Here is a 26,177-nt window from a genome sequence, read left to right on the forward strand (position 1 = left end):
TAAACATTGATTAAGAGATGAAGATGACTTTTCCTTAAAATTAAGCAATGTTGATTGTAATCGGAAATACACCCTTTTTAGTCATGTATACTTCCTTCCTTCATTCTTTCATATCAAAATCTACTTCATTTTATTCTACCTTTAGAATATCCAATTATTGTTATTAATAAAATTTATAAAATTAGATTGGCGGATACTCCGTTATACAACAACTGACAATATCAATATGACAAATTTCAACAACCTACACATGCATATTCGCACAGGATAAACATATACACTCAAATACTGAACATACACACACAATTGACACAAAGGATTAGCAAACTGATGCAGCAGCAATTGCCAGAGTCTTAGATCTGAAACAACTCAACGAAAATAGGTTTCAGAGTAACAGCCGTGTTAGTCTGTATTCGCAAAAAGAAAAGGAGTACTTGTGGCACCTTAGAGACTAACGAATTTATTTGAGCATAAGCTTTCGTGAGCTACAGCTCACTTCATCAGATGCATACTGTGGAAAATACAGAAGATGTTTTTATACACACAAACCATGAAAAAATGGGTGTTTACCACTACAAAAGGTTTTCTCTCCCCCCACCCTACTCTCCTGCTGGTAATAGCTTATCTAAAGTGATCACTCTCCTTACAATGTGTATGATAATCAAGGTGGGCCATTTCCAGCACAAATCCAGGGTTTAATTCAGCAGTCTCTCATTGGAGTCTGTTCTCGAAGTTTTTTTTGTTGAAGGATAGTCACTTTGAGATCAGAAATCAAGTGACCAGAGAGATTGAAGTGTTCTCTGACTGGTTTTTGAATGTTATAATTCTTGACATCTGATTTGGCCTCAGTCAACAACCTCCGAAAACTAGTAAACTAGTCAACTTAGCACTAAAAACAGCCTGTCAGAACGGGGAACGGCCGCGCGCGAGGAAAAAAATGACGTCTTTGCCACTTTGTACCGTAGTGAAGCAGTACACCTGTGCCCGCAACGCAGAGCTGGCGTAGGCTATAGCTGTGATGTACAAGAGAACGACAAGTTAAAATGCAAGTTCAACAACGTTTGTCTTTTCTTTATTAATTTGTTTTCCAGCAATAGCGGAAAAAAAATTGGGGGGGGGCACTGCTTTTTGGTGCCCCCAAATCTTGGAGCCCTAGGCAGCCGCCTAGTTCGGGTAGTGATTACACCAGCCCTGTTCCCTGGCCCAGGCTGGGTTCTGGCAGGGAGTGTGATGTGAACACTGATCCAGGCCAGAGTTATTCTGAAGGTATCGGAAGGTGGCATTCTCCCCTCAAAGTGCAGCGTCTATGCAAATTATTTTCTTACCATGATAATCTGTAGCCAACTCACTGCCCTTTCCATCTTTAAACATAAAGGAGCAGTTTTATTTGCATTCTGCTTGAATTCCAGTAGCACCAGCAAGTACTTGCTTTCAGCAAACCATCACAGTTGTCAGAGCTCCATTACACCAAAGTGAGTCACTGAATAATCTCTGCTCTAAGCAATCAAGATTGCAAAAGCCAGTCAAAGTAACGTCAATCAACCTAATTTCCTTTACTTTTCACAACACTATGATTGTTCTGTTTGCAATGGCAGAACACTCCACAAGAAACGGATTTTATATTTCAATGACAGGACTAACAATGGAAATGTAATTACCCAGCAAACGAACCTTTCATCTGAAGTTAGATAAGGGATGCCTCTCAGAGCATGTCTTCACTTGCAAGGTTAACACGGCTGTGTAGTCACGGCATAGCGCTGGGAGAGAGCTCTCCCAACGCTACAAAAAAACCCACCTCCACGAAGGGAATGGCTCCCAGCACTGGGGCACTGTCTACACTGGCACTTTACAGCACTGAAAGTTGCAACACTCGGGGGGGTGTTTTTTCACACCCCAGAGCAAGAAAGTTGCAGCGCTGTAAAGTGCCCGTGGAGACCAGCCCTTAGATATAGATACAATTTGCTCAATTCCCATATATTAAAATGCCAGCACTCAGACCAAATCCCACAGTCACTACTACAAGGGCATCTCCGTTGTCTAAAGCTATTGTTTCTGTGGTCACTCTGGAGCATTACATTTCAAAAGAACCATATGGTTCAATCACACAGCAGGTCCTGGAAATACACTGTGGTATATACTAAGAATAGTAAGAAACTTTTGTCCGCAGTGAATCCAGAATACAGTTAGTATCTGTACTCCTGAAATCTCTTTTTACCTTTTCAAATCAGCTATCAGCCAAAGTAAGTGATCCCAGTGGCCCAATATAAATGCACTCACTGAATGTATATGTCCTATCCACATGAATAATTATGAATGGGAGAGGAGGTGATCCAACAGATCATCTCTCCAACACAGATTTGATATGCTGTTCGTCCTAAGAGCAGAATTTTACCCTTAACAGATGCATAAGAATGGTTTCCAAAAACACTATATCTAAAACTACCTAGACAGATTTGTAATTTCTCCCAGTTTGTTTTAAGCAGATATGGGCCCAAACCACAAAGTTCACGTCTGGAGAGGAACTTTCCTAAACTTTGGGGGTGTTTGGATCTGGGAGTTTGGTTTGGACCTTACCTCTAGTTTTAAAACTTATATGCTATATGGGTCAAGGTCTGTCTCTTACTATGTATGTCTACAGGGCCTAGCACAATGTAGCTCTGATCTCAAATGGAGCCTCTCTAGGCTCTATTGTAATAGAAATAAAAAGTAATAGCTTTATCCTAACTAAAAACAAAATAAGACCATCTAATAGAAATTCTACACTAAACATTTATGATATGCAAATAATGTTTTCCTTTGGAAAGCCAAGTCATTTTAAGTTGATGTTCCCACCATTGAACATCAAGCTGGATTATTATTTTCTTGTAGTATTTTCCTTTAGCAAATCTAATTGCTAAAGAGAAAGCAATTAGGGAAAAATCAGTATTATAGCTGAAACCTACCCTAAAGTAGATGCCATAAACATAACTATGTCCAGTCCATACGGATTGCTTGAGTCAACATGAAACTCAAAAGAGCCATCTATAATGCATCCGATGAAGTGAGCTGTAGCTCACGAAAGCTTGTGCTCAAATAAATTTGTTAGTCTCTAAGGTGCCAAAAATCCTCCTTTTCTTTTTGCGGATACAGACTCACACGGCTGCTCCTCTGAAATCTATAATTCAGGCAGTCTGGGAAGACAATAGCTGAGAATTACTTACTATAACTTCTAGATGAAATAAACCATACTAAAAAAAGAGATTAACTCAGCAGTTATTCTCTCAGCAAGTACAAAATTTTAATTGCTGCTGAAGCACTGGTTTTCCACTGTTACCACAACTACTGGTCATCTTGACCAGATACCAAAACAAAGAAGTCTTAACTGTTACGCTGATTACGATCAGCCCGGTTATGCATTTTACCTCTGTGTCAACATTCCTATTCTACTCTGATCCCCAGCAGTATAACTGATCCTAGTAAAGTACACACACATTAAAGTCTCCTTCTTCCTTATAAGACCAATTGTTCCCACAGCTAAGAAGGGGAGGGAAAGGGGCAAACGTACTGCTGTGACACATACGGTGCTGGGATGCTATAAGTAGAGGAGATTCAAAACACATGAACTAGGTGTCACCCAATGAAATTAATAGGCAGCAGGTTTAAAACCAACAAAAGGAAGTATTTCTTCACACAATGCACAGTCAACCTGTGGAACTCCTTGCCAGAGGCTGTTGTGAAGGCCAAGACTATAACAGGGTTCAAAAAAGAACTAGATAAGTTCATGGAGGACAGGTCCATCAATGGCTATTAGCCAGGATGGGCAGGGATGATGTCCCTAGCCTCTGTCTGTCGGAAGACGGGAATGGGCAACAGGATTAGACATTTTAATGAAAATTCTAGCAAAGTAGAAATCAATGGAAGTTGTGTTTCACCATCCCTCGCCCTTAACTCTCTCTTGCACCATTCTAAAAACGGTAAACTCTTTCTCCGTTACACGAACTGTGGTGCGCGCCCCCCTCCATTAGATTATAGCTACTGGTTGCAGTTTTCCTCCACTGCTAGTTTTATTATTTATATAGCGCTAAAAGATAATTCACCAAATCCCTTGGGAAGGTGTTGCAATGGCTGAGTCTCTTCCACTTTGAATCTTTAAATCAAGACAGAATGTCTTTTAAAAACATGCTCTAGTTTAACCACAAGCTATTGGTCTTGATGCAGAAATAACTGGGTGAAGTTCTATGACCTGTGTTACGCAGGAAGCCAGACCACCACCACAAGGATGCCTTCCAGCCTTAGACTCTATATAACAAGGTCCCTGCCCAGGGGCAGTGCTAGGAGGGGCTTGTAGGGGCTATAGCTACCCCAAAATTTTCCTTAGCGCCCCCCCCCCAATAGTCATTCCTCCCCACACAAAGGTCAGATGTTACGTGAAGTAAGGACGGCATGGTCTGGCATTGCCACCCTTACTTCTGTGCTCTCCAGTCACCCAGCTCTGAATGTTGATGATGTCCAGGACCAGCCTTAGGAAAAACGGCACCCTGGGAGAATGGGGGGTGGGAGTTAACTGGGAATCGGTCCTGCTTTGAGCAGGGGGTTGGACTAGATGACCTTCTGGGGTCCCTTCCAACCCTGATATTCTATGATACAGTGACCCTCTCCCCGTGACTGGGGAGCGACAGGGGTGGGGCGGGAACTTCCTGCAGTCGGTCTGACCTTAGGGTTACCCCGGGCCTGTATTTGACAGGCCTTGCCAGTTTTTTTAGGGCTTTGCCAGGTGCCAGAAAAATAAGTTAATCTGCCAGGTTTGGTTTTTTTATGTGGGTCTAAAGATTTGCATTATCACCACAATACACTGGGATATCTAAAGGTAAAAGTTTCTGTGTCCAGCATGCTGCAGTGTGTGCTCTTCTGCAGTTTAAGTAAGAAAATGATGTTGTCAATCTTATCTTAATGTGTCATCTCTCAGATACTACAAGTGGCTGCTGAAGGGGGCAGGGTGTTGCAGAGTTGTGTTGTGGTTGGGACTGCGGCAGGCTTGCCTTGTGGGGAGTGGGAAAGATGTTGGTGTTTTTATATTTCAGACATGCTAACCCTAGTCTGACCTGGCCCCAGGAGCAGCCTGTGCAGAGGAAGAGGATGTCTCAGCCCTCCCCAGCGCCCAGCTGCAACTAGCAGCAGAAGCCCCTGCCAGAGCACCCCCAGTCCAACCCCTCCCCAGCTCTGAACCCAGTGCTCAGAGTTAAAGAGGCCTTGTGTTGAGGTGGGGGGGGGGAGGGATTAATATGTATAGCGCAGCCCTCCCAGCTCAGCTACCCAACACCGGGAAGCGGCTGGCACCACCCCTCTCCATGCCCCTTACGTGGTACATTACATTAGTGCACATGATCACCTCACTTTATTAGAGGATCCTAGTTATCTCTCTCTCTCTCATAAAGGCCTAGGTTCAATCCCTGCTGACTGCCATGATGTCCGCACATCGATAGCCGTTGTTACACTAACCAAAACCCATTGGTTACTCAACACCATTAAATTCTCTCCTTCGAATTAACATACGTCTTTGTATGGCTCCCATCACGGAAGTATTTGAATACTATGTTAGGTGCTTATACTATAGGACTTCAGTAGGGTACCTACAAGTCCTTCAAGGCTGGACAGATAGCAGAGGTATCCCTCATACCAGAAAGAAAAGGAGGACTTGTGGCACCTTAGACACTAACAAATTTATCTGAGCATAAGCTTTCGTGAGCTACAGCTCACTTCATCGGATGCAGAGACAATCTTTATTTCTCCAAAATGCCATTGACAGACTGGTCAGAGTGCTTTTCCATTCCAGCCATAGCTCCATGTGACAGAGGGGATCTTTCGGTGGTTTACTTCTCCGTGTCAGCCAACTCTTAGCCTGACAAACTCACTACACCCAACACATAGCTGTCATAATATTTATCTATAAAGAATGTTGTGTAAGGTATCAAATGAAAACTTGCATCCGATGAAGTGAGCTGTAGCTCACAAAAGCTTATGCTCAAATAAATTGGTTAGTCTCTAAGGTGCCAGAAGGGGAGGCACTGAGGCGAGGCGGAGGAAGGGACGGTTAGGCCCGGGGCTCCAGCTCCCTCGCCACAGTGGGGCCGCTTGGGCGCCTCTGCTGACACCCCACGTCCGGTCCCATCCCCTGCCTGGGCCCCTGCAGCGGGGCGGGGAGTGCGGCCCCCAGCCCGGCTAGAAGCCGCTGGGCGACCGGCTAACGCCAGTGCGCACCCATCTGGCCCCGGGACCGCACGGCACGAGTCTTGTCCTCCGCTATGGCGGGAGGAAGGGGGTGGGGGCGGCGCAGGCTCTGGACTGGGCCTGGGGAGCCCTGGGCTCCTTTCCCAGCTGTGCCGCGGGCCGTGCAACCAGGGGCGAGTCACTCCGTCAGCCCTGGGCGATCGTGAGCAAGTCATTCCCTCAGTCCTGTTCCTCTGTTCTCCGGCTGTGACGGGGTGTGGGGGGATGGTTCCCCGCCTCCCCAGGCCTGCTTGTGAAGCTAGGTTACAAGGCTCTCAGCTCCCACGTTGCTGAGACCCATGGAAATGCCGAATGTCAAATAGCAAAGATGGAGGTTGGCCAAGCCATCCAAAAACATCTCAACAGAAGAATCAGCCCCTCCCCTCGAGCAGGATCCACCCTCAGCCTCATCAGAAATGTCTAAAATAGACAATCTCCCTAAGGCGGTAGCTTGGCATATGTAAAATGGAGAACCTTTGGCCTGAATCTCAGTCCGGGTCTATGGGGGGGGGGGGGGGCGGGGCGTGCACAGTAGACTGTTTTGCTGGGTTGCTGTTGGTGGTGGTTTGGGTTTCCTTCCACTCCACTGCTTTTGCTGAAATCATTGGTATTTTCTTGTTGACATAGTTTCCTATCGGATTGCCAAAGCCTTCATGGCCATGTGGGTTTGCTGGTCCTTGGTAAACTTTCAGGTGGAATGCTTTACTCATGATGATGATATAAACTGATCTTCAACAAAACTCAGGAAAAGATACATTTCCAAAACTCCTCTCTGGCAGAAGGTAAATCCTCCCCTTTCTATACTTTGTTGAACCCTATTCTACACTGAAGGTAGACTACAAGCATTCCCCCACTGGATACATTTTATGGTGCTATGAGTTTTGGTCACTTACCAAAGTAGACCTGATCAAACTAATGAGACCCAGAATATTCGCTTGAGGTTATGTTGAAAGTTAGATGGACATTTAAGCCTAGCTTCTCAAAGGTATTTAGGACCCTAACTGCCACTGAAATCAATGGAAGTTAGTCACCTAAATACTATTGGCAATCTGGGCCTTGTTCTAGGAACATTTTGTGCTCGTAGTCTAATGCAGTGTTTTCCCAAAATGTGCATTGTGCAAAGGACTGTCTGCTATGGTAGGAGGGCACAGACAGGTCTCTAGAATCTCAGCTTTCATTTTAAAAAAAGAGTAAGTCTCGAGCTCAGTGGTTCTCAAACTTTTTTTTTTCCCCCTCCTATGGAACACTTGAAAATTGCTGAGGGTCTCAATGGACCACTTAATGATATCTCCGAATGTGGTTTGTACTGTTAGCTAACTATTGCAAAGCACTTTGGATAAAAGTGCTGTATATAAAAAAAAAAACCTTCATGATAAACTTTGTTTGTTCTACAAATAAAAGCACACCTCCTTTTAATATCAGTAGTCTTACCTTTCTAATGTGATGGATGTGCCCTCTCTCCCCTGCCATGGCAGTCCCCAAGCTTGGGCTGGGAAGTGGGGGGTCTCTCCCCTGCCACAGAGCTTAGGCTGGGAAGGAGGGCCATCTTTCCCTGGCAACTGCAGCCCTGGAGCTGGGGAAAGTCGCCTCCTTCTCTGGCCACCACCGCCCTGCACATCCCAAATTCCTCCCACCCCCTCTTTTCACCCCACTGCCTCCTCCCACCTACTGCCTATTCCCCCCCACAAGGCCACCACCTCACCTTACATGTGTGTCTTCTCCAGGGTCCAGGCACCTAATTAGTGGAGCCATGCCTGCACAACTCCACTAATTAGGTGGGTGGCCCTTCATTCTCTCATGTGCAGCTGCCCAGGCACGTTCATGGACCACAGTTTGAGAACCTCTGCTCTAGCTGTTACATTTGCAAAGAAAACCTTCAAAGTGTGATACAAGGGTAACTGGTGCAGAGATGTTTTCAGAGATCCTGAAACAACAGCTTTGAAGTGTGAACTGGTCTATTCATTTCAATGTTGCTAACTTGGATGCCAGTAATTATACTATTAGTTTCAACACTGAATGACTATTTCACTGCAGGGTGGATAAAAATTGATGATTAAAAAAAATTTGAATCAGATTTTTTTATTTCATTTAAATTATAAAAATGAATATGAAAAATAAACCTGTTTAAAATGAAATTCAAATTTATACAAAACCTACCACAAAACTTTTCAAAAAAAATATGCTGAATCCATGAGCCTCTACTAAAAAATGTAGAGTTAAAGGCTGCTTTTCTATGTAAAGAAAGATGTTTTCCCCCTGATTTCTAACTTTTGAGGTCAAGCTCTGTAACTATGGCACAGTAGGTCATGTACTGTATTAAGGGTTTGATTCTGTGGGTTACCCAGTGTGACGAAGTGGGACCGTTCTTAATGTTTCCTCTGAATACCGTAGGGGTGCCTCAGTTTCCTCTATGAATTTCTTAAGTCTCTAGGTGGTGGGATAAGGGGGTGTAATTGTTGCAGAGCAAAGGGCCAGTGTACATAAATGGCTGACACTCTGTCTCCTGGCAACTGATGGCCTGGGCCCTTCCCCCCTGCAAGGTAATAGCTAAAGGGTTGGAGAACAAAGGAATCAGGTGACCTCCTGGCCCGGGAAAGGGACAAATCCAGAAGAACTTGACTCAGTGGTTTGAGCATTGGTCTGCTAAACTCAGGGTTGTGAGTTCAATCCCTGAGGGGGCCATTTTGGGATCTAAGGCAAAACTTGGGGATTGGTCCTGCTTTGAGCAGGGGGTTGGACTAGATGGTCTCCTGAGGTCCCTTCCAACCCTGATATCCTATGAAGTACTCCTTTTCTTAAATCGTACTGGCCACTATAATCACTGCGTGATATATGTATGAGCAACTGTCATAAACATACAGCTCAGGGTAGCATAAAATCCCTCCTTTACCTGTAAAGGGTTAAGAAGCTCAAATAACCTGGTTGGCACCCCACCAAAAGGACCAATAAGGGGAGAAGATACTTTCAAGTCTGTGGGGGAAGGTTTTTGCTTTTTCGTTTTGTGGGGGTTCTCTCGGAGCCAGAGAGGGACCAGGGGCAGGAAAAACCATCTCTTAAAACCCTGCCTGAATTAAGACCTAGGATTACAAAAATTGTAAGTAAAGCAAGGAAAGGCATTAGATTATCTTTTGTTTTAGCTTGTGAATTTTCCCTGTGCTAAGAGGGAGGTTTATCCCTGTTTTTCTGTAACTTTAAAGTTTTGCCTAGAGGGGAATACTCTGTGTTTTGAATCTGATTACCCTGTAAAGTTACCTTCCATACTGATTTTACAGAGGTGCTTCTTTTACTTTTTTTTTTCTTTATAATAAAGTTCTATTTTTTAAGAATCTAGTTTACCTATTTGGTTGGTAATTCTCAAGCCTCCCCAGGAAAGGGGGTGAAGGGATATTTTAGGGAAACAGGAACTCCAAGGGGTCCTTTTCCTGAATCTTAACTTACTTGGTGGTGGCAGCAGTACCCATCCAAGGACAAGGAAGGATTTGTGCCTTGGGGAAGTTTTAACGTAAGCAGGTAGAAATAAGCTTCAGGGGTCTTTCATGCAGGTCCCCACATCTGTAACCCAGAGTTCAGAGTGGGGAGGGAACCTTGACAGCAACAATTACAAGTTGTAGGTATGTACTAAAAATATGCTCACACCAGGAAAGCAGATAGGTTGGTGAACAAGTTTGCCCCAGACAAAGGAATGATTGTCTGCCTGAGTATTGAGTGTAAATGAAGCAGGGTAAGCCACAGACCATGGGAATTATATTTGCATCTTCAGTCAACAGAAAAAGAAAATTAACAAAGGGATGAGAAAGGGGACATGGTGCCAACACTCTGGGGAATAAACAGTAAGAATACTTTTTGAAGGTTTACTGAGAATGGGAAAAAAGACATTGTGGTTATCCATCACTGAGGGGAAAAAAAGGAAAAGCAACATTTGTATCCATGAATGGCAGATCCACAGCCACATGGTTTGGTGACACAGAGGGGTGGCTTTGGGTGAGAATCTGCCGTAGATAAGGACTGCAGCCTGTTAAGTTCTAGTCACTAGAAAGCATGTTATACTTTTTGTTTTATCTGTAATCATTTTCTGTGTTTATTATCTTTGCTTAGTATCCCTTAAATCTCTGTTCTTTTTTTTAAATAAACGTATTCTTAGTTTTACTAGAAACTCATCTCAGCAATACGTTCTGTTTATAGACATAACGCAAAAGGACACTCAGATGGAGCCAAGTGTTTCTAATTTAAATGATCTCACTCAGCAAATAATCCTCAGCATTTCAGGGAAGGGGGAACTGCTGTTACCATGCCAGTTCTACGCCAGACCAAGCAAGCTCACTTTATTGCTGCCGTTGCCGTCAGCGATGGCTCCTCTTTTGCTACCACACTTGAAATTCTCCCTTGGCTTTCGTTCTGCTTGAGCTCACAGAATGGCAGGGTAGGGTTTCAACTTTCAGCTGCAAAAGTCAGAGTAGAGAGGGGAGCCAGAACTGGCAGCAGAAACACACACACAATCTCTCTCTCTCTCTCTCTCTCGCCCCCCAGCCTCCCGCTCAATAAAATCTTCATCCCTCACCCAAGTCTCACTCCCCCTGCCCCAGAATGTAGAAGATGATAGTGGTGGGAGTGCTTAACATATTAAACCACATGTACAATAAATAAAAAGAACATTTGTGGGGTACTTAGCAATAATTCAAATTGAAACTGCGCTACAGGCAACTGCATTATGAATTAGCTCTCTGCTGCAAGGAATCCGTTCAGAGGATGGGCCTGGGCCACAAAGGTCAGATTAGACTCAAGCTTCCCTCTGGATCTCTGGACTCTGGTCTAAACCTGGAGTAACTCCATTGACTACAACGGAGTCACTTTGAATTCCCATGGCATAACCAAGATAAAGAGTCTGATCCAAAATGCTTCAGCCTTGAAATGGGGACACCACCTTTAACTACAACAAAAAGGTTATTAGTCTCTATTCTTTTTCAGTACTTAGCATCCTTGTTGAGACTTCCAACACTGATGCTAAATGTTGAGTTGTTCACTTAGAACTCAGCTTGTGCCAGCATTTCACACGGATCAATGAACCACGAGAGTTTAAAAGTCTTTCAGTCACTACCAACCCAGACCAGTTTCAAACCAGTGACCATTAACCCTGAGCCCCCTGTTCAAGTTTTTATTATTTTTAGACAAACTGTAATTTGACAATCGTTATTTTAGCTGTGCGAGTATAAGATGAACATCTTGCCATGAAGATGGAACACTGGCTAATGATATCACAGAATGCATGGTGGACCAGACAGCGAGGGGGTGGGTAAGAAGATATGGAACCCAAGTCTTGGGAAACCTGCACTAAAGCTGCCAATAATGTACCTGCTCTGATAACAGTAGATTTCACTTTCCATGGTAGGCATCTTTCATGAGCACTCATTCATAGAACCATAGAATATCAGGGTTGGAAGGGACCTCAGGAGATCATCTAGTCCAACCCCCTGCTCAAAGCAGGGCCAGTCCCCAATTTTTGCCCCAGATCCCTAAAGGGCCCCCTCAAGGATTGAACTCACAACCCTGGGTTTAGCAGGCCAATGCTCAAACCACTGAGCTATCCCTCCCCCCCTTATTTAACTCATTTAACTCCATCCCCAAAAGGATAAATTTCACAGGGAGGCATGCAATTTTCAAGACTAAAAAACACATTAGCCATGACCGTTTGTGTAACCATAGTTTCGATCTATTTAACAACATATCAGACTGATAAACAGGCATTTTAAGTGCAGCCAGAATGTGTTATAATCTGAGGGTTTACACTCAGTCCCAGCACAGAGTCCGTGAGGGAAAAAAGTCTAAGTGGGGCAAGAAGAGGTTGAGGTGGAAAGTCTGCGAGGCAAGGGGATGTTGTGACAGTGGAAAGCAGAGGTAGCTTCCTGCCCACTGGGAAAGGGGTGCACAGGGGAACGGCAGTGCCCAAAGGCTGGGTGGTGTTGGCTGGGAGCTGGCTTAATCAGCGCTGAGAGGGATGCCTGGATTCAGCATGGTCTCTCTGCCCCCTCGCCGGCAGGGCTCCTGTGGAATCCACAGTAGATTTAAAAGCACGAGAGAAGAGAGCAGCAGCGTTACTTGGGGGCACAGGGCGAGGCTGATGCGAGGAGGTACCGTTAACACATCCCAGCACCACACTACACTGAATCTAGCGCTGAGCATATGGAGATTACAGGTTGATCCTGGAAACGTAGTGACTCCTTGCATGGGTCTGCAGCAGGTTCTGAAAATGGGACTTTTAGCCTCACAGTACAGCCATTGTCATTTGAGTTAAATGAATACAACTCCACTTGCTGGTAACAGTATTAGGCTGTTGTCCTCTAGTGGCCAGCCCTTAGAGAGGGATGTGACATCTTTGCCAGTGAGTTACCCTACTGAATACGGTGCTTCCTACTGGCAGTAGTCTCACTGAAGGCAAAGGAAACAGTCAAGGGAGCAAGCACAGCACTCAGTTACAAGTGCTTGTAGGTTCAGGATGCATGTTTCTAATCAATGCCATACTGAGGGTTGTTATACTGACAGATCATATCAATCGCTTTAGCTTAATATTGTTTCCTTAAGTCTCATGGCTTTTGAGCTAGACAAAAGAAAGAATCACGAATGTTCCAATATAAAGTCAGCTTTGCACAAAATCTACAAAACTTCACAGCAACTGGATTAGAAAACAACAAGAATAGCAGCAAATTTAGGGATCCGCCAACTGAAAAAGGAGAAGCTAATTTAGAGTCAATGGAGACAAACTCATTAAAAACTGTGCATCTAAATTCTTTGAGTTTGCAACGATTATTCCTTCAACTGTCACAGCATTAATATCCTAACAGCATTTTATGGAAGATGATAAACAAAGCTAAAGTGACTAAAATATGCTAGGGTTTCCTCCAATTTAGCTTTTAAGAATCTGTCCTTGCTGCTACAGCATTAACTATATATGTTTACTATGATATTCTATCTGATTCTAGTGGAACTTCACCAATATGCACAATTTATAATCCACATATACACAAAAATATCTGCTGGGAGGTGGGAGGGAAAGAACAAGCTAAGATATGATACCCGAATGCCACAGTGAAGTCTCATATTACTAAAACTTCATTACTTTTCCTAAGTGTACTGTATAGATCATTTACTAGTGCATTAAAAATCCTAATCAATAAATAATTAAAAACAACTACAATTGTCACAGTCAGCAAGCAAAGTACATTTGGTGATACATTATCTTGCCTTTTATTGTATTGTTCACTTAGACCACAATTCTGCAGGTGGATGGAGCCCCATTAAAGTCAATGGAAGTTTACATAGAAACTGGGATCTACCCAAACACACCACATTGCTGGATTGACTTGTGAAGTTTACACAGTAAGGTACTAGTCATATTCATTAGGTCTTCCAGTAATTAGTGAGATTCTACTGCAATAACTTATACTTCGTATATAGTGTCATGCATCCAAAGATATCAAAGCATTTTAAGATGCCTAAACCCAAAAAACCTCTCTTTTGCAGTTGCTAAATATAATAAAACCTGTAGCCCCACAGAAGGTTTAGAGCTGAACCTCCTGCTTCAAAAAACACAGACCCCCACCATTTAAGCAAAAGGTGTTTCTTCATTAGCTGTTAGCAGTAGACCCCATGAAACACAGTTGGGCCCTTCAGATTCCATCCAATTGAGGGTCGTGGTAAGCACATACGCGTTTATTACGGTTTATGCCCATTTTACAGATACTATTTCTCAGTGCATCTTGTGGTTAAAGAACACAAAGTCAATAATGGAACCAGAAATAGAACCTGGTGTCCCCCGAAGACAGAGGCCTAATCCTATGATGTGACCTCTTTGGGGCATGGATCATCTTTTTGTTCCGTGTTTGTAGAGCGTCTAGCACAATGGGGTCATGGTCTGTGACAGAAGTTCCTGGGCACTAACTGCAATACATGTAACTACTATACCACACTCCCTGCACAAAGATGTTTATAAATAAAATATCTATGATAAAACCGCATTAGCATGATTCATATGCACAGTTACTTCTGACACCAATATCTTGTTTAACTTATTCCTTCTTAATGCCTGTAAAAGGCAACAGCTCTGTTATTTATATTTAAGTTTCCATGCTTATGAAAGTGATGGTGTAACCTACACCCTGCCTGGGTGCAGCGTTCTGTCCCATCTTGTGACACCAAGACCACTTAGAGAGTTAAATGAGTCTGCTCTACAGCCTTAGCTAAGAGGCAGTTGGCTTTTAGCTCATGCAGTAGAGGCTTACACACTAAGATCCAGAGGTCCCCGGTTCGATCCCACCTACCAACAACTGGGGTCTGTCAGCATTACAAGTTGGGGCTCATCTGGGATTTCAACTGGGAAGTCTCTGAAGCTTGGAACGCGATTTCTCAGCTAGGGTAAGTATGTAACCCACACACCTCCTGGGTGCGGTGTTCTGTCCCAGTTAGTGGCACTGAGACCACTTAAGAGAGCGCAATTAATGAGTCTGCTCTACAACCTTAGCTCACAGCCAGCTGGCTTTTAGCTCATGCAGTAGAGGCTCATGCACTAAACTCCAGAGGCCCCTGGTTCAATGCCGACGACCGGGGTCTGTTGGCATTACAATGGCACCAACTGCAGCTAAGCACAATGTAGCAGGGGCACTGCAGACTTCTACACACAGCCCGGCACCAGTGTCCATTCAAAACGAGTTGGTTGCATCAATCCAATTCCTAGTGGACAATGTCTACCTCACAGAATTACAATAGGGCTGGCACAGTACTCTTCGGATTACAAGGACAAGCAGCTAGTAAGCATGTTTTTACCCTCCATATAGGGTTTCGATATCCGTCACTTCTAAATCCTTCAGAAAATAATGTTGCTTCACCATAGGATGGCTAGATATTTTTTGCTGCTGTTGTTGTTACTAAATTATGGAAAGCATCCTCATTGCATTGGGCCCCAACATCAGCTCCGCATCTAATCTATGTTTGGTCTGGGAAGTGATGACGAGGGCTGGTTTCCCCATTGAATAACAGAAACGGGTTGGTTGTAACAATTTACAAGTAAGAGCGTTTTATTTTGCAACAATTCTCCCTACCAAGCCAGGTGAGCTGCTGCCCGTCGTGAGGATACAATTACCTATCTAGGCAGTAACAGGTGGAGAGAGGCTCCGATTACTCTTACTTTGAGTGACAAAGGCATGTGCATTAGCACACATCCCATCCAGCAGGCAGATCCAGGACCCAGAACTTTCTGCACATTCTGCCCAAGGTTTATCTGTATTCTTGTACAATGGAGCTCTGGTGGGAAGGGCCAGAAACGGAGATTCAAGGATGTCTAATACATCCTGTCCAGTTCAGAATGTAAAGTTATTGCTAGCTACGCTACATATAATGCCTCCTCAAATACAAATGGGACACTCTATTTCTGAAAGGGCCCTTCCGTAGCCTAGAGGAGCTTATACGTGTAATTTAACGTGCAAGATTCAAGCAGGAGCTACTTACTCTTGCTGGAGAGTTTCCACAGAAAAATCTAAAAGTAACCCTCTTATCAGGCCATGGGAGGAGTGCTTAGAGGAGGTGATCTACAGACCAAGCACAGTCAGAAATGGAACATAACCTACTAGGTTAGCTAGTCCATTTCGCTGCCAGTGTAGGATTATTCCCCACAGTATGTTCTCCTGAGATTTTTCCAGGGCAAATTCTTCTTTATCTTGGTGTTTTCATACTTCAGGTATTTGCAGTGGTCATCCTGGCCTCCCATTAACCAAGCTGTGCCTATTTGGCACTTTTAATTCTTTTCTTATAAGAATCCTTACAGCTCCCCTAGTAATTTTTGTTGTTTTCCCTGAATTCCCTCCAATGTCCAATATGGTTTTGGTATTATGGAGCCCAAAACTCAAAGCAATATTCAAAACATAGTCTCAACAGAACTGCCTTGGCCTTTTTTTTTTTGCCACTCTCCCATGTTTCCAATACACAGCTAATTTATGGTCTACTGTCACTGCTAGGTCACTTAGAGATGGGCCAAAACCAGAAACCCTATACTACTTAACCTTTCAGAAGGGTTTGGCTATCTGAACCTACCCCTATGATTTTGTTCCTGGTCTGATCCCAAGCTGCTTCTAGCTCTGATTCAAATGAGGCTGACTCATGATGAGATTTCAGCCCAAGAATGTTGGCTCCAAAATGCCACCATTTTGATATGAAGTCTCATCAGAACCTATCACTAAATTTTAGAGCCATCCCAACTAAAATCATCTCTCTGTTTCAACCTCTAATCCAATCTCCAAACCTCAGCCTATAAACTAATCTAGATCTGAATCTAAATACTGTCCCCCGGGCCCATTGCTTCTCTAGTCTTCTCCCTCCCATTATCTATGTTTTGGATTACTTTCCTCCAGATTTGTTAGCTCTTTTTAAACAACCTAATTTTGCTGTTTTCTGCCCATACTTCTAAACTCTTTAAAAAGACTAGTCAGGCCAGAGCAATAAGAAAAGGGGATCTATACTCCTTTCAATTCAGTTTAATCTGCAAGGCTGTGTCTAAACTAGGAAAATTGGTCATGTTTAAAAACATTTTAACTAAATAGTTTTTAAAACAGACAATTTTTCTGATCTAGGCATGGTGTGTATGTCATTTAAGCATGGTGATAGTCCAGTTCACATCATTAATGTCAGAGTCCAGCAGGGAAAAATTGAATAAATTACAACCTTGGTATTTCTAATGTAAAAGACAATTATATTAATATCAAGAACCTAAATGGCACCGAGTATTAAAAAATACAACTAGATGAATTTTATAATAGGATTATTTGTCTGATTTAATTAGTGTGGATTACCTACTAAGAATTATGCCACGTGAGCTAACTTCCTTGTTGCTTTTAGTTGTTAACCAAAAAAAAAAAAAATCAACTTTTTTATGGAGAACTGACGAGAACTACATTTTCTTTTGTAAAACAGATTCTTTTTACCTTCATGCACACTATTCTTTCAAATAGGGATAGGAAAATTTTACAGAGAAAGGGTGATTATTTCTTAGTTTCTTTCAGTTACCAATTGATTAGCTGAATTATTAATAGAAAAGAGCCATCTCGTGGAGCTTAAATATTAAACTTCTGTCCTCATCTCACCCTCTTTATAATTTCCCTACTACCCACTTACCATATTTCAGCCAGTTCATCTCATCCCCACTCTTTTTTCCTATTTGCTAAGCACACTGTGCAGGTTTTCTATGGCTAAATAGAGTTCATGGTAATAAACCAGGATCAGACTCAAAAATCTCAGACTGTTACAATTTCAACTACACACAGATCATCTTTAGCTGTCACTAGCATTAGATATCATGCGCCAGACCCTCCCTGATTTCAGTGGAGCTATGCTCCATCAATTGTGGATCTCGCCCCATATCCTTTCGTAGGTTACCACCATGGATAAACAAGCTACCTAATAGAGCAGAGGTCCCCAAACTGGGGTGTGTGCCCCCCTAGGGGGGCGCAGAGGAACATTCAGAGGGGAATGGCTGGGGCCCGAGCTAGCCCCCACATGGGGTGGGAAGGGAGCACCACACAGCTCCACTCCTGCCCTGGGGACCTGGCACCCAGGCTCGGCTGAGGCTCCACTCCCAGTCCCACCCCCACCGTGGACCCAGTCTCAGCCCCCTTACTCCTGTCTGCCCCACCCCCCGCCTGAGCCAGGGCCCTGCTCCAGGGGTGGGGTGCAGACAGGGATAAGGCAGGGCGCGAGGTAAAAAGTTTGGGGACCACTGGAACAGAGTATGATGATACATGGACAAACCCACTTGCCAGGACATTACAAGTGGACTGAAGCAATGAGAAGGGCTGGACAGAAGGGAATGATTAAATGTTGGGTTAGGGAAGGGAAAGGACAAGTTCAAAACCCAAGTTCACAACAGCACTGAGTCTTGGGCATAGGTGCTGGAACTAGAGGTGCTGGGGGGTTGTCAATTTTGGTTGGACATATTCCTGGAGGTTTCATCACATGACAACCTTTAATTCCTGGAGACTCCAGGACAATCCTGGAGGGTTGGCAAACCTAGCCACAACCCATAGCTTGAAGTGGATTCTATTATATACAGCAGTTTGGTTCTATGGCTCTCACCACCCCCACTATAAAAATTGCTCCAGCACCCCTAGTTCTGGGGAGATTCAACATTTGCATAAGACTGATCTTTAGTTAGAAGAAAAAATGAAGGAATGTTTAAGGTGATAAGGAGGAAGGAAGCAGAGAGATTGAGGGAGAGTCTAGCCATGTGGAAGATGACAGAAGGGAAAAGAACAAAAATAAATAAAGGAAGACAGTCATCATTTAAATATCTTAAACATTTTGCAATATAATGCAAAATTAACCCTAAATGGCTGCAGCATTTATGAGCGGGATATCAGAGACAGTGATCAGCAATGTGGCGGGACGCTTATGTGGCCTTGGTGCAGCCTTAAGATTGATAGTTGGCCCCAACTCAAAAGCTGGAGTATTATTTACAAAGTGCCAACCACGCACTACGTGCCTTCCCAACAGTCAAGGATTAAGAGCTTGCCCCTGCTCCAAGATGCTTAAAATCTGAGGCCCTGAGTCAGCAAAACACTTAAGGGCATGCCTAATTTCCACTGGGAGTAAGTGAATCTGACTCCAACAGTACTTAAGCATGCACTTCAGTGTTTTGCTCTACTGAGGCCTAAACAGGAGCAGGGATGGGATTTACCAGAACAGCAAAGAGATGGATCAGTGTAGTGGAGTACACAGCTTGCTAGCTACATGTTTTCTGGGTTTGTTTAGCTCCTATCTAATTTCGTTTACACTGCCAGAGGGACGATGAAAGTTTTATTGTTATTAGAACACATATGCTCAGAAGTACTTTGAGTGGCTAACCTATCTGAAAAACACACGGAACAAAAATGCACAGTATACAATGTAAATTCTTGTTCACTTGTTAAATCAAATGATAGGTATGTGAAGTTTGGGCATAATTCATCAAATAGCTATCCATATTTTGGCACTCCACTAAAAAAAATAAGCCTCAAAAGGACACAGATATTTGCAAAATTATTCATTTGCTACATGTGTGTCATCATGACAACACCACATACTATGTTATAATGCACACTGAAGGAAGATGTAATGAGGCCCTCAAGAGGAGATGATGTTTATTCACATCTTGGGTTTTCATCTCCTAATGGCAACAACCAATTGTGTAAAATATGGATAAAAGCAATCAATAGAACAAGACCTCAAGTTTTTTGTGGTGGATGAAATCAGATTCTTTATGCTTCTCTAGAAGCTCCAGGGAGCTGTTTTCCCTTCCCTCTCAAAAGTACACCCTAGTATAGTCTAAGTCTGTGGGATAACAGATGGTGTTAAAAGGAGGGGAGGGAAGCAATTTGCATTTAAACAGTTGAAATAAAAAAGGGTCATGGCACAAAGACCAGCAACATTCACCTGCTGTTTAAATCCTCTGAGAAGCATCCTTAGTTTTTAACATCTGTGCACGCTATATTTACCCTCAGAAGCATGCTCTCCTAAAAAAAGCTACAAGCCCATCTATCACACTGGATTGACACAGTTTCAGTCACTGGAAATGTGACAATATGCAAACTCCACTGTTTAACTAGGAAGCACATGGCTGTTTGATGAATGAGTACAACTGGGTTCTTACCATGAGGCCCTCAATCACAACTACCACTGGAGAAGGACTGCTTTTGGATAGAGTAGCTGGTTCTGGGCAAACAAAAACACTGCATATGGTTCTTCAAATACAACCACCAAGTTTTCCAAGTTGGTGTTGTATCCATATGGCTCTGCATAGGAACCAGTCTACAAAGACAAAATTTACTATGTCAGGACATAGCACTGTAGCGTATATGCTTCCTACATGGACAGAAGTGTTCTTTTCCATCATGTAGCAAATCAACCTCTCCCAAGAGGCGGTAGCTAGGTCATCAGAAGAACTCCTGTGTTGGCCTAGCTGCCACTGGCGGTTAGGGCAATGTAATTACATCACACCGGACAAGAACATTTTCACAGCCCTGAGCAATGCAGCTAGGTCAATCTAATTTTAGGTGAACGCCAGGCCCCAGGTTCTATTCCCAGTTCTGCCATTGACCTGCAGCATCATCTCCAGAAGTAGAGCTCTCCCACCTTAGCTGGAGATAATTTCCTGCCAGGTCAGGTTAACAGTGCACCATTTTAAAGGTTCTTGGCAATGCAAATTTTGCCCAAGAAATCATCTCACGATTTGTCCCATTAGGTTACATCCCACAAACATGAAACTGAGCCTAAAACTAGCTGACAGGGTCCCTTTATTATTGGCACAAGAAAGATGGCATGCTAATACCTTCTGAAATGCAGATCCTGTGTGTTTATTTTGCAGCTATTCAGTTCAACGGCTAAAAAAATATTCTGGAATTTCCAAATTCGTGGGCGTGGCTGTTTCTGATTTTGTTTAAAGGTGTACCATGAAACAAGCCAGTAGAATAGCATGCTGCAAACCTATTCAACAGTCAAACTCAAGCAGCAGTGTTTGTGTCCAACATCAGTAGAACTGTAGCATGTCATCAATAACTATTCAACAATCCCCAGTGTCTCTTTAAAGGTGCTTAGATTCTTTCCTTCCAACTGTCAGCTATTAAAAACAGGATCAAAGAACAGCACTGGAGATGGAAATTGTCTACTAGGACATCTATATCCTGTATCTATCCTTCTGGGAGGACCGTTTCCCAGAAAATAAAATTGTTTCTGTAACCAGTTGAGTTTTGAAGGTCTTCAGGAAGAGGGTTTGAAGGTAAGGTAAAGCTCAACTGATGTAAAACCTGCTTGCCCACATTGGAAAATGCTGTGTTAGAACAGGTGACAAATAAGATGTTAAAACATTACTTGCATTCTGTGTAGAAAAAAGACTGTTGCATTTCATGTCACATCAACTGGTTCTGATTTATTCCAGGGCTAACCATAACTAGAGCTGATTGAATATTTTAGTTTTTAGTTTGGTGGCTGAACTTTGGAAAAAAAATATTAGACATTGTTTGACCCAAAACAATTCCTCCTCTCCCCCTTCCCCCATGGTTTTGGTTATTTTTTGGCTTCATTTTTTAAAATAAATCTTGCTAAATTTTAAAACAAATTTCATTTTGAAATGAAAAGTCAAAATGTTTCATTCCACCCTTGGGGTGGGGGGAAGGTCATTTTTCCCCCCTGGAAGAAACCATTTGATCAGTTTGACCCGGAACTATTCCCAAGTTCAGTCAACCCAAAACTGCAGTTTTTGGTGAACTATTCATCCAAAAACTTTTGCCCAGCTCTAACCATGACTAGCCATTTAACTTATTCCTTTCTATGTACTGCATCTTTAAGTTTCCAGTAGTAGCTGTTTGCAGAAGGCTGCCGCCATTTAGCAAAGCAGAGATAATGCAGTACGTTCCAGAGGAGATGCGCTCACACAGCGCTTTCCATAACTGACAATAAAAATTACATAGGCTGGAAATATAGGACTGCACTCTGTGGACAGTATACAGAACAAAAGAATTCAACCTGGATACATGATTCTCCCTGAGCAAGGACTGAAAAACCCACCTGCCCTTGGCAAGTAGGAATCTGCTATGAGATTTTCAAAAGAACCTGAGTTTGGAGCACAAGTCTCCCTGAATTTCTGAAAATTCAACTCATGGAGCTTTGGTATAGATAGTAGAATTGTTAGTGTGTGTTAATCAAGATCCTTAACAGACGTTCTCATTAGGAAACCCTAGGGATGGAATGAATCTTTCATTCATAAAGGAATATATTACTGGTATACAGCTATTCATCTCTTACGGGGCAACCCAAAGCAGCCACAGAAGAATAAATATGGCCACCAGCATCTTGATCCAGGAGAAGCAGCATAGGAAAGAGACGACATAGCTGGGGGACATTCTGATCTACCCCTCTGAACAGGGAGCCAACAGCTACATTCACTTTTCCTGCATGGGCGCGCTGGGTACATACAGACTGTAACAATATTGATACCCAGGAAAGCTCTCCTGCCCCTGGCTTGAGGGCACCTGCCCATGCTCTCTACTCCTAGGTAGTAACTATATGTTTGGCTGTCTAAGATAGATGGCAGTTTTCCTCCAGGGCAACATTCAAACAAACCTGTTTACCCTTGCTCCAACCCTCCTCCTGTGAGGACTAAAGTGACAGGCGGCTGATGTTTTGACTCGTATGAAATGCATTTTAGCGCAGTATCCCCTTAGAGAGCGATTATTCTCCCACTGCAATCACCGATTTCAATGAGCACAGGATTGGGATCTGAGAGCCTGATCCTCAGGTGCACCTTTATCTGGAGTAGCAGGTGCTCCACACATTTCAGGATCAGCCCCTCTTTTGCAAACCAGGTCACAGCCATTTAAGTAATCAATGCAGTGCCTAGGTAACAATATGTAATATTCAACACTGAATCTCCAGCTATCAGAAAAGGTCCTTGGCACAATGATTTAAAAAAAAAGTAGCCAAGGGGAAACTTGACAGTGGATCTTCTGGGGATTGAATTAGGACTCATTTTGGAACAGGGGCATAAGAGGGAATGTAAGCACACTGTTGAAATGACAAGACAGGTTCTGATTTAAATGAAGCAAAAGCATTTCTGCTGAAAATCGCACGGTTATCAAATGCTAAAGAGACTTCCACATAAACACTGGATTAAAGAACTCACATAAAGGCAGGATTATTTTTCCATAAGTAATTTACATTTGAAGAAATAGGCTGAATGAGAAATATACAGTGATATTTTATTTACTCAGAGATCAGATGGACATAATCCAATAGTTGGTCATTGTCACAGAAAGGTATCAAACATATACACCAAAAACTATTATTCTTTGTATTACAGTAGCACCTAGAAGCCCCAAATGAAATCGGGGCCCCACTGGGCTACATACTGAACAAAACGCCTAGTAATAGACAGTCCCTGCCCCAAAGAGCTTGCAATCTAAAAAGGCAAAACTAAAAAGGGGGAAAGGTTACTTTTCCCACGGTCATGCAGCAGAGCCAGGAACAGAAGGCAGGTTTCCTGAATCCCAGTCTGACTCCCTATCCACTGGACCATGTTGCCTCTCAGTGTTTCAGGATCTATATAATACTATGTTTCAGTACCTTCAATGGTGCCTAGCTCTTGAAGTGAATTAAAAGGCAACCTCTGAAAGCTTAGTGCCTGTGATGCCTTATATCATCTCTAGTGCTTCTAGTTTACAGTTTAACAAGAAAGGCTCACTGCTTTCAATGCCCTCACCGCTTCAAACAGAACTTTCTTCTGCACTGGCCAAGAGTGAGGATGTTCAACCCCGTGTGCTCACTTCCAGGAGTCAGTTTAGCAACTTGGCTTCTGAGAAATCTGCAGAGTAGCCCATTGCTGTATTACCTGACACTATTTCTTACAGTCCACACAGACCTAGATCTTTGAAAGCTCCAGATCAGCTGTGTAGCAGAATTTAGCCTCTCTGACCCACAATACTTAAAATTAAGGGCCAGGTTCTGACCCCCTTTGAAAATGCCTTCCAGATGGGTGTGCACACACAATGTAAGATATAAGAGTAGCGTCATCTTTCATCCATATTCTCACCACCAATATCATTTCCCTCCCAACCAGTTCCTGATACAATCCTCTATTTTGGAGATTTTTACGTATCACTGCAGAATCAACAGGAACATACTCACAAGCATACAGACCCTCTGCCAAAACCCAGAATGCATCTGCAGAGTGGCCTCTTCACAGATTTTGTGGGTGTTACTGTCAAGCACCAGGTAGCCAAATTTTGTTCCCTCCCTTATTTCAGGATATTCTATGGCCCCAATAACCCTGGCATATGAGCACTATGATGATGAGCACTGTATAAGAACACCACACTTTTTTTTCTTAATGTATTTATCCTCACAACATCTTCATTGCTATTATCCCATTTTACAGATAGGCAACTGAGGTAGAGAGAGACTTGGCCCTAGTCAAATAGGAAGACTGAGGTGGAGCAGGGAATGGAATGCAGGTCTTCCAAGTCCAAAGACTAGTGCCCTAATCAGGGGACCATCCTTCCTCTCCTGCTCCCCAATGTAGCTAGCACCAAGTTTCTGTATGAAACCTATGATCCAGTTCCTATTAGGATTCTTTCCCTTGACTTGGATCAAGCCCTAATCTTGTTTAACACACACACACACACACACATAACCAAGCTACCTCTCTAAAAAAGAAATTAAAAAAAAAAGTTTTTAAACTAGTCATCTGTACTAATTTGCAGAAAGCATATCTGAACCTGGATTTCACTTGTTGCACCACCCCTCAGGAAAAATGCAGATAAGGTTTTAATATGGCAATTAGGTACAGAAAGCCTTAAGTACAAAAGCTTGTGTGACAGTAGCACACAGTAATACTGCATATGAAGACTGAGCTTGAGTAGTTTTACCCCTGTTATCTGGAGTTTCTTTCAAATGCATACGGTTCTTCCTCAACATAAGCTTTCAGCCCCAGGAGCTTCCCAAATGAGACCCATCTGGAAGAAAACTTGGCAGTGACAAAGAAGGGAAGAAAAGTTCATCTCTTCTCTCAGACCTACTTTTGTTAGTAGCCGGCAGATGCAGATGCATCTTTGTATGCTTATGATCTTAAATATCAGCTTGATGATAAGGCTGAATATCCAGAGATGTGAGAGGATTTCCAAACAACAACTTAGAGGAAAGGCAATCCTATACTTTCAGTTGCATAGAACAAAGGCATCACAAATCCATTCTTGCCCTGTATTCCCCTGGATAGAATTCCACACTGCCTCATATCTTGCATTTACACCTATGCAATGTGGGTGTAACGACCATTTTGCTCTGGTAGAACTGTACATCCATTTTGCACGAGTGTAAGTGACTACACAAGTAGTAGAAAAAGTCAGGCCCTCCATCTCACCTCTCATTTTCTGTCTCTCTTCCCCTCCTTTCCCAGGTCTAATCTCCCAGTAGGATGCAACCACCAGAAGTAAACATGATCACACTTAATCAGGGCCAGTAATGACATGCCAACCAGTAGAGGACAGGATTCTGGAGAATCACATGAAAGACTTGTACATTATCATTCAGATGTTTATTCCATTTTGTCTTAGGTTCTACTCCATATTCTCTGCCCTCTCCTTCCCTCCCCCAATATACACACACTTCCTTTTTGGGATTATATTTTTTAAAGGCAGTTCTTTTCTGAAAAGAGTGACTCTGTAGAAATGACAGGTTTCAGAGTAGCAGCTGTGTTAGTCTGTATTCACAAAAAGAAAAGGAGTACTTGTGGCACCTTAGAGACTAACAAATTTATTTGAGCATAAGCTTTCGTGAGCTACAGCTCACTTCATCGGAATGCATTCCGATGAAGTGAGCTGTAGCTCACGAAAGCTTATGCTCAAATAAATTTGTTAGTCTCTAAGGTGCCACAAGTACTCCTTTTCTTTTTGTAGAAATGGCACCTTCTTACCTCAGCAAAAGTTTCCAAGTACACTGAGGCTCATCTGCTGGCTCCTTAAAAAAAAAAAAAGAGGATTTTACTTATTTATTACTCCATACAGCCCGACAGTCAGTACACTTGAAAGAGTGAGCAGGATTGTACTCTTGCTTGTGGATCATCAACAAAATTGTATGCTAAATTTCAATCAGTTACACTTGTGCAAACCCACTGACGGCAACTGGGTTGCATCAGTGTCACTGAGGGCAGATTTTGTCCTGCAGAATGTCTAGTGCTAGCTATGAACCATGAGAAGGAAAAGACCTCACTTGATACTCCCATCCCCAGGCTGAGCTTGCAAGGCTGGCAGATAGAGAAAGCATCTCTTTAACTGTGAGCAGAGTACATTTGATCTGGAGACACTGAGACAAGCACAGAGCCCTATAAAGCCACTTTTGAGAGTCACTTTTCGAAATTGTACCACCCCAAG

General features: G+C 43.0%; 1 protein-coding gene across 5 annotated transcripts in view; it reads right to left on the minus strand.

The window, feature by feature from the left end:
* The window catches only part of PAK1 (p21 (RAC1) activated kinase 1), a 119,978-nt gene that overhangs the window by 63,022 nt on the left and 30,779 nt on the right, over positions 1 to 26,177 (minus strand). Inside the window, exon 2 of one of the 5 annotated variants that reach the window (XM_084639213.1) lies at positions 25,721 to 25,764. The exons of the other annotated variants lie outside the window; for them this stretch is intronic. The gene's annotated coding sequence lies outside the window, so the exon portion shown is untranslated. The remainder of the gene's footprint in view (positions 1 to 25,720; positions 25,765 to 26,177) is intronic. 5 annotated transcript variants of the gene reach the window in all.

The sequence above is a fragment of the Lepidochelys olivacea genome, assembly GCF_965140295.1.
Source record: "Lepidochelys olivacea isolate rLepOli2 genome assembly, chromosome: 1".
Lineage (NCBI taxonomy): Eukaryota > Metazoa > Chordata > Testudines > Cheloniidae > Lepidochelys > Lepidochelys olivacea.